The sequence below is a fragment of the Lactuca saligna genome, chromosome 9, assembly GCF_052625555.1.
Source record: "Lactuca saligna cultivar CGN05327 chromosome 9, ASM5262555v1, whole genome shotgun sequence".
Taxonomy (NCBI): Eukaryota; Viridiplantae; Streptophyta; class Magnoliopsida; order Asterales; family Asteraceae; genus Lactuca; species Lactuca saligna.
Window position 1 is genome coordinate 165,504,128 of NC_136425.1, and position 10,503 is coordinate 165,514,630.

Here is a 10,503-nt window from a genome sequence, read left to right on the forward strand (position 1 = left end):
AGTCTCAAATTCAAAGTACATACCTTTGAACATCCTTCTTGCATAAAAGTTTGTAACTTTCTCATGTATTCTTAATCTCCAACTCCCAATATGGAAACATTCTATATCTTTCCATATGGCAACTTATTATTAATAAAATCATGTCTATTCATAATAATGTCAATATGGTCCATCCATTACTATACTTCCAACTGTCCTTAAGCGACCAATCCTCGGTGAACCCTAGATTGTCCTTAACAGTTGTTAACCACTTTAGTCATATCCAGTTCTAGTCCTTTTCCCTCTGAATGCCCTAGGCATTCGGAAAATTTATAACATGAGAATATTATAGCATATGCAATCGATCCTATACCTGAAGCATATGGGATGCGATTCATAATGTCTAACATAAAGATACGATATTTGATCAGTCTTTTGTTATAATATTTCTATTTTCCATGTTCTCACAATTCGAATTATAAAGAGGGATGTCGTAATCATAATCAAAATTTGAGAACGTAATTAGCATTTCCATATATAGAATTTCCTTATGTTGAACCATTCCAACATAACATTCATATATATATATATATATATATATATATATATATATATATATATATATATATATATATATATATATATATATAATTTGATTAAAAAAACTCAATCTAAGCTTTTAGAATTGAAATGAAGTATAAATTCCTCTCCCTTAATTATAGCAAAACAACTTTTCAAACCCTACAACTTTGCGATTTGAAACCTTTTGGTTTTCTATAGATAACATTGCTAACTTGCAACAATTTCCATAATAATTATGCTCCCACTAGCATCATGATTATTATCTTACTTGCATAACACTTCTGCTCTCACTAGCTTTGACATGTATTCAGAAATCAACTGAACTTATAGAAAACAATACTTATTGACTTCCTTTCTAAAGTTCATATTTCTGACACGAGATGCTTCGAGAAGACTTTATCTAGGCTTCTCAAACTCATACACATGTCCTTATATAGCTCACATGTGTGTCTAAACTGATGGGTTTTACACAAAATAACATCATATATGTTTATGCAAACCCTAAAGCTTGGATCTAGGTTTATCTATTGTACATAAAATTCTTCCAAGACATACAAACCCTAGATCTAGCATACATGATATTGAAATTAACATAAGAAAACAGATATAGATGATTACCTCTTGAACAATGGCTTGAATCTTGTTATCTTGGAGCTAAGAGTCACAAATTTCACTCCTCTAATGGCTTACAAACACCACACAACAAAGAGGATGATATGAGAGAGGTGGGAAAAGCATAATTTCGGCTATGATCTCTCTAGGGTATCAAGTGGCCGAAAATTAGAAGCCTTGGGGTCTTATTTATACTAGTGCTGCTAGGGTTTCAATCTAAACCCTAATGGACAACTTAGCCCTTAAGCAATCCAAGGAAGCTTCTGGAATAAGGACATTATGGCCGAAATTATGGATGGACACATCCTAATTTCGTCCATGCCTAGTCCAAGAGGCTCCTCAGCCCAATACTCAACTATCACACATTTGACAATTGAAGTCCTTGATATTAAATTAATGTCTTTTAGCCACATAATTAATTTCTTAATTAATTCTTGTCTAATATTAATTTAGTTATATGATTTCTCTTTTAATATATTATTCATATAATATATTAATAAACCATATTAACCTCTCTATTCATAATCACCCTGTCAAGTTGCTTTGGTGAAGCAACCCAAAAGGACCATGCACAACTGGGTCAAGTACTTACCAAATATAGTTACGGGCTTAGACACTAATCCAACATAAAAAAATTAGAACTTACAACAATAAGTCTCAAATGTTTAGACCTTTGCCATTTCTTATAATTTGAACTATGAAGAGGGATGTCGTAATCATAATCGAATTTGAGAATGAAAATAACACAATTTCTATCTCCTTAAAATCTACTAGTGCAAGCGTTTCCTCACAATCATTTTCATGAATTTGAGAGAAACCTTATGACACTTAGATTTTATGGTATATGTGTTCCTATCCATGTGAATTTGTCATAACCATAATCACAAGACATGGTTAGTGACAAATCCAAACCCATATCGCCTGAGCTTGTTCAGTCTTAATTTCTTGCCACCTGGTAGCACAAGGGCCTACCATTGCTTCCAAGTTGTTATGAAAACAATTTAGAACTCATAGAACTCACATACATACTTAACTTTAACTGGAATTGACACAAAAATAAGAATATCTCAACATGATAGGTTACAAACCTCAAGTTGTGTGCTAGCGTTTAACAATAGGTTTACTCTTGATTAGTTCTTGAAACTTTCAAGATCTTTCAAACTCCCACTGACCTCTTGACATATAAGATAAACAAATATTCAATTGTTAGTGCGGTTTCTTATCAAGAAAAATACTTCACACAATTGGTCTTAGTTGGTCTTTATTTTATCCAAAACATGATAACTTACCAATTTCACATGTAAAGGAGTAGAAAACATATTACTCTATATTTGATAAATTTTATAAACCTTTCTTAAGATTATGTCACTTAAGGCTCGATCTTCGAGTGTTACTCTAAGACTCGATTTGGAACGAAGTATGACTCATCTTCTAGTTTTAACCATTTCAACAATTCATGACTCCTCTTCTTAGCCATACAAATGCACTGAGATATCCTTAGAGGATCAATTGTGACATGATATTCATAATCACTAATATGATCATAAAACACGATACTCAAGTACTCTCTCATCTTTTTAGATTGAAGAAACTTTTATCTTTCTGCCTAATTTGATTTTTCTCATTCGTTCTGCCATACATTGAACTTTTTCCAATGACTCAGAATTATACTTAAACTTGTAAGCATAACCATATTTACTAAACTTTAGTAAATCGTAACAAATAGTCTTATCGTTCTTTGTGGTGGACCTGGCCAACGTACACCCAGTGTACCCGATCTTCTAGTCCTATGAGAATCTTTCCTTATTTGGTAAATTCTTGACATTGCCACAAATGAAGGAATCAAATTCATATTGCTAACATAGAAACATACAAACATCAATTTTCACAAATGCCATTGCAAGGAGATATTATATAAAAATGCACAAAATTTTATTTATTTATAAAATGCAGAAAAACTTTTCCTTACAATGCAATCACAAATGAAAATTGTGTTATTACAAATTTCTAAGCAATCTATCATAACTCTTAAGCAGCAGCTCAAAAATCCGATCATCGAACCATGCGATTGAAATCCATCTTCGTGACGAGATTCAACATACTCTTTCTTTAAGCTTCCTTCTTTTTTCATGATCCTCCAAAACATCAAAATGTAACCTTGTCACATCATGTATTAAGAATCAACAATTAGGAACTTAATAGAGTTAGATAATGGACTTACCTGAAGCAGAATCATATAATCTGACTAAAGTTCTCAGGTAGTCAGGGAATCTTCGATTCCAATGTCCCTTTCCTTGGCAATAGAAACAAACAGGGTTATTGGGAATGACATATGGAACAATCTTAGATTTGGCCTTTCCCTTATGATCATAACATTTTATCATGGCCAATTTCTTTCCTTCAGGAGAAGGAATCATTTCTAAGATATCCATGTCATTGCCCATGTCAGCTTGAGAGGTGGATCTTCCAGTTAAATTTGCATGACCATTGTGCCAAATCATTGTTGATTCAGCAACAAATAGCAAATAAGTAAGATCAATAAAGGTCTTTCGTGATCTGTCACGTAGTAGTCTTTAACAAACTCACTATATGACTCGGGAAGTAACTGAAGAACCAAGTCAATAGCCAACTTCCTTAAGAACACAACACCCAAATTTCTCAACCTGTCAATGTGTGACTTCATATCCAATACATGTACACACACAGACTTTCCATCCTTATGTTTGCTATCCAATAGGGCTTGAGTGATCTTAAACTTTTCAAGTCTTCTAACTTGTGCTTTAAGGAGAATAATTGCAGGAGGTGGAGGAACTAAAGTATGATTTCCATTTCCACTAATGCATGACAAAAGGATTAATCATTCACCTTGATCGCCACGTGGGATATCATCTTCAAGAGGAAAGCTTGTTCCAAAAGATTTGGGAAGACCATAGTTGTCTGAACTAGACATCTACAATGGGAGAAATTCAAGTTAGTTGACTTAAGTCCTTAATATAACACCCAAATGAAATATTAAGGCTAGGACCCAACACAATATTTTACAATTTGGAAAAGGGATTCCGTAATCCAAATGCAAAATATTTGAAGGTAGGTAAATGACAATTTACCAATTTCCACCATGAAAAACGAAATTGATCATTAGGTTTTAAATGGACAAATCCTTTGATATTCATTAAACTTTTCAATGGCATGTTTAAATCTCGATTGTGCCCTTCAATTTTGTGACTGGGATGCCGAGGATCACAAACAAGGTGTGAATAACCATGAAAATTAGCTTGGTACACTCAATGTTACAACCACCTAATCAGTGTGCTGGTTAACCACACACGCTCCATTGATCTATGATTAACATCAAGCTACCCTTTGCCACACAATGTCAGTCCCAGATTAGTGTGTCGGTTAGCCACACATGCTCCACTAACGACTAAACAAGGTGCAAAGTTCAATTTCATGGGTTAGCACCAAATTCACATTTTCATAAGTAACTAAGATTGGGAATTTATAAGTGTTTAGTTACTTAGTATTTCATTATACCATTAATGAGAATTTAAATGTCCTATCAAACCCGTTCGGCTAACGACCCTACGCCAGTCAAGGAAGCGGTGGGTGAGAGTGGACACCCCTTAAACTGCCATTTTATAGGCAGTAACCTTATTCCCCCCCCCCCCCCCTTATAGATCGGCTTCGTGAATGAGGCATACTAACGTGTAACATACATGTTCAGTTATCGTGTTTTGTAATTTAAAAGTGAATAATATTATGAAATATTATGTGATTTTGAGCATCGAGTTCTAACATATATTTTTACTAGAATTGAAGTAAAACTATATTTAGAATCATTCAGAAAGTATTGGAAGTCTTATGAGATTCCAAACAAAAGTCAAATATTGAAATTAATGAAAATATAAAGTTGAAAATAAGTAAAATTATATTACTGGAAGCTGTAAATAATCTCGTTAGAATCATTTGGGCGAAAACCTCATTGAAATCCGAGTTATAACGAAGAAGTTATGACTCCTTAAAGTTTCACGACAGAACCGGCACGACGCTATATGACGTCAAAAAATGAACTTTCGATAAACTACTTTCTAGCCTTTATAATCTAAATGAAAGTCATAGTATTCATTAAACCAAAATTTTTCATAAAAACAACATCCAAATCTGACTTCGTATGAGGAAGTTATGATTTTTCTATGATTCGGTATAGCAGTAGACAGCTAAAAACTCGAAATAAAGATCAACTGATTTTTAGCTGACACAACCTAAATGAGAATCGAATGTCTCATCAATGGTAGTACAACGGTAAAAATACAAACGAAAATGGACGTCGGATGAAGAAGTTATGAATTTTTAACGAACTTCTCCTGTCCCGGCCTGTTAAAAATATAACTTTAAAAATAAGGACAAAATTAGCTGACAGGGTCTAAACTAAAGTTGTGGAATGTAGAGCATAATCTCACAATCGTGTGGATATAAATAATGTTAGAAACGGAGCTCGTATGTGAAAGATATGGATTTTTGAAGTTCTGAGCACAAACTTCGAAAATGGTTCAAAGTCGTACGCCCAGCGTACACGAGGTTACGCCCTGCGTACTTCGCACGTAAAAAATCCGGAGTCGGCCACGTCCCCTTCTCCTTCACATGCAGACACGTATTATGCTTGCATGACATGTCCGAGGAACAAGATCCGAGCAGATGCCACGCCTCGTACGCCCATCGTACTACGAGGCTCCAGTCTCCTATAAATAGAATGCGAATTCTCCCGGATTTGTTTGGAAAGTTTACACTTTTTACACTTTTTTCTTCATTCTAAGCTACTTTAACACCCCCCCCCCCCCCCGAAGTCCTAGTATCATCCCTAACACCCGAAGTATGTCCCGAAGCCCCGAAGTTCCCGAGATAGTCATACTTTCTAGTCGAAACTTTGCCCGAGTAAGGCCGGTTTTCAACTAAAATCCCCGATTTCATCACACAAAGTCATATTTAGAGTCGAAGTGCTGCCTAAATTATCATTTTATCAATCGACTATTTCACGGTGAGTTCAATATAGGGACAGTTGTATGTTATATGTTATATATTCAATGTACTTTCCTGTGTTATATCGGATTTATGCCTTTAGCCATGTAGAGCATGACTCGTATAACTTTTGGTATCAGCTTTGTGCCTTTGGCCATGTAGAGCATGACTCGTATAACTTCTGGTATTAACATAGGGCTACGTAGGGCTGAAAGCATGTATATGCTAGCAAAATGATAATCCGAAATTGTATTTTCTGTGCCATTTGGGCTGAAGCTTTATTGATGTATATTAAGTATGGAAATTATTATGTCTCATTGATTGTAAATCACTGAATCAAAGTGTTGGTTGATATGGATCACACAAAGTCATATTTAGAGTCGAAGTGCTGCCTAAATTATCATTTTATCAATCGACTATTTCACGGTGAGTTCAATATAGGGACAGTTGTATGTTATATGTTATATATTCAATGTACTTTCCTGTGTTATATCGGATTTATGCCTTTAGCCATGTAGAGCATGACTCGTATAACTTTTGGTATCAGCTTTGTGCCTTTGGCCATGTAGAGCATGACTCGTATAACTTCTGGTATTAACATAGGGCTACGTAGGGCTGAAAGCATGTATATGCTAGCAAAATGATAATCCGAAATTGTATTTTCTGTGCCATTTGGGCTGAAGCTTTATTGATGTATATTAAGTATGGAAATTATTATGTCTCATTGATTGTAAATCACTGAATCAAAGTGTTGGTTGATATGGAAAGCCTATCATATTATACACATACACCTTTGTTGTTCTTTGTCCCTCTTTGCTTCTGTCATACTGATATGTATATGACATAGCGTTATATTATAACTGTTATTGAACTCACTAAGTGTCACCCACTTATCCCTCTCAATGTATAAACTATTGCATGTAATAAGCATCCAGTATAGTCATGTACTGGTGGAAGATGTAGACCAGATAATATTATAGCTTTTGTATTTAGTGTTTAATTTCCTGGGAAGTTATGTAATATATATATATATATATATATATATATATATATATATATATATATATTTAAAAATCTTAATAGTAGGTTTATATCTAGTCTTTTGTAGTTAAACTATCAATATAAAATATTGTTTATGAATATGCATGTAGCAAGTTTTGGAGTAATATGATGTAAGTTTATATCAAAAGGGGTTCTCTCATAACTGTAAGACTGACTTTACTCTTATACATACATACATACATACATACATACATACATATATATATATATAAAGCCTATAATATTATAATAGTATAAGGGTTGAATTTTAAAATTTTAAAATTCTAGGGTTTGGAACTAAATGTTTCAAAGTGAGCCTTTGCATTTACAAATTCCAAAACTTGAGGGCAAGTTTTGAACTATCCAAAAACTTTCGATTTCCATAACTTATGAGTTTAATAGAGGTTTTATGAAAGGACTCTTGACATTCCATAACTTGAGGACAAGTTATGGAGTTCATAAAACATTTATGTAAAAGACTCTTCAAGTTCCATAAGTTGAGGACAAGTTATGGAAGACTTAAAACTATTTAAGATGACATCTAAAAATGAGACCTTTCTTGAGGACAAGTTATGGAATTCACCAAAAACAATTAGATCAAAATTCCTACTAATAAAATTAAACAATTTGTGTATGATCTAATTAAACTCATAAGTTAAGATAATTCATCTCAAACAAGTTTCAAGAAATTAAACACTCCCATAGTATTTTAAACTTTATGTTCGGCTCTAGCATTCCTAGTTGGTAAGTTTCAGACCTGTTGCAACACCGCTATCACTCCCAAGCACACGTTCATCGCATCTCGAGTAAATGTAGTTGATCATGTTACATTTATTCCAGCTTACGATTACAAAACTGCCCAGGTTTGACGGTAATGTTCAACATCCGAAGACTTTTATTCTTGTTCTTCTTGTGATACTTTGTTCAGGTATTTAGATTTTGGATGTTCTTATACTTTGGTAAAATATGGTTATATTTTAAAGTATACTTCTTGGTCAGAGTGTTTTATCCCAATGTATTTATAGGTTGTATATCTTTTATGAGTTAATATACTGAGCTCACTATAAACAATGCTCTGATACCAATCTGTCACACCCCAAAACCGGAACGGCAGAATCGTTCTGGGGTGGATGACGTCATGTCAAGTATCACAACATATGCAGTATAGTAATCAAAGTACAACAACCATTGCATTAATAGTAATAGTTTTACATAGTTTACATTTCATATCAACATCAAAGTAATACAAGAAATAATATAGATGCAGCTTGGTACTAGGTTCTCTCCGCAATTGCTCCTGGGATGTACCTATCTATCGATGACCTGAGAATACAAGTTATTTTGAAAGCAAGTATCAAAATTTTTATAATGCTTGTGAGTTCATAAGTATTTAGTGTCATTTGTATAAATACACATTTTTATTCAAAATAACTTCATGAAAGATAGTAGTTTAGAATCTACGGTGTATTAATGTCCATTCCAGAAAATCCTATATTTTCTAATTTAAAAGAAGTCTTCTACCAAGACCTGACGAGTTTATGTTTTAAAGTAAAATTTTCCCCAAAATACTATTCTTACCAAAATACAGTATTGACTTTAAAGGAAAAATAAGTAAGACACAAGTAAAAATACTAGGGGAAAATAACATATACTTCAACAATAATACTGCTAACTAAAAGCAATTGAAAACATAGACTCCAGGAGAGTATCGAATAACTAATACGCTTGGCTCAGTCTAATAAAGGAAGCACAAAAATCCAGACAACATCGAGGGAAACGATACCGCTTGCAAAATCTAAAAAAAAAGGTGAATGTGAACTCAAATGTAACCATGTTGATCGACGATAGAGTATCCGATGACCCTCCAGGTCACGCTTAGAGGTAGTGGCAATAGAGATAGTGGCATTATGTCACCCATGGGCCTTACCGGTGCGGACTGCATCTAGTAGTCTGGGTGTGGGAGTGTCAGTCCCGTATAGATCTATACACATGATGTTCGCTCTCCTTCCCGGAGACTCTGGTTACACAACGTTGGCGCAATGAAGCATCGTAGAGGAAATAGTGTGTCACATTCTAAAGTAGAAGAGGGAGAGATAAAGATAGAGATAGAGATAGAGGCAGAGATAGAGATAGAGATAAAGTCTCCTAACTATTCCTATAATAGTTACTAGTGTATCTGGTTTATGAACTAGTCGATGGAAACCTTTATGTCTATACATGTATACATGATATATAACTAATGTTTAAACAACCTTCGGACGGATGCCCGATACCCACCAGACCACATCCCAACGAGGAAAAGGAAATAGGGCGAACTAGCCTTCCTAAGTCTTTCAAACATTATTTATATAACTATACAAATATAGGCATGCATTTAACGAAAGATCGATGAATGATGAATGGAAGAATGCCCTTGCTACCCAAGGGAAGTGAACAGTTCGATGGAAACCTTTATGTTTATACATGTATACATGATATACAACTAATGTTTAAACGACCTTCGCACGGATACAGATACCCACTAGACCACATCCCAACGAGGAAAAGGAAATAGGGCGAACTAGCCTTCCTAAGTCTTTTAGACATTATTTATATAACTATACAAATATAAGCATTTATTTTAACGAAATAAAAACATATAAGAAAACTCTGAAAAATACTTTGGAAAAACCTTTACACATACGAAACGTACGACTTGATGTCATTTTGTAAAACAAGTTTTGAAAACCTTTGAAATCCTTTGAAAAACCTTTGGAAAACCTTTAACAAGAATTGAAAGTGATATTGTAACATCTTAAGCTGGATAAAACAGTTATCAGGCAAAAATCTATTTTGCTGTACAGTTATTAATCACATGTGATTTATATAATAACTATATTGATCAACTTGTATTCCCCCCCCCCCCCCCTATAAAGGCAGTTAAAATCATTTAAAAGGTTCATTCAGGGGTATGAACTCACCTGTTGTAAGTGGATCGAATGGAGGTACCGGTTGGGTGCTTGGTGTCAAGTAAAGACTTGAACACGCCTAGTGACCTAGTAACATATGAAGGCATATGTTTACATACAATTAGTAATTATAATACTAATTAAACACGTATAAGTATCCTAGTGTGCGGAAAACACTTTGGTCAAGTGCTATGAGGCTATAGGGATGAAATAAGGGGGTGTATTTAAGGAGTTTACTCTTCAAGAGTAAACTCTTTATGGAGTTTTTGGCCATAAGACCATATCCCCATGAGTTTATGGCTGTAAACTCATGGGTGGTGTGTTT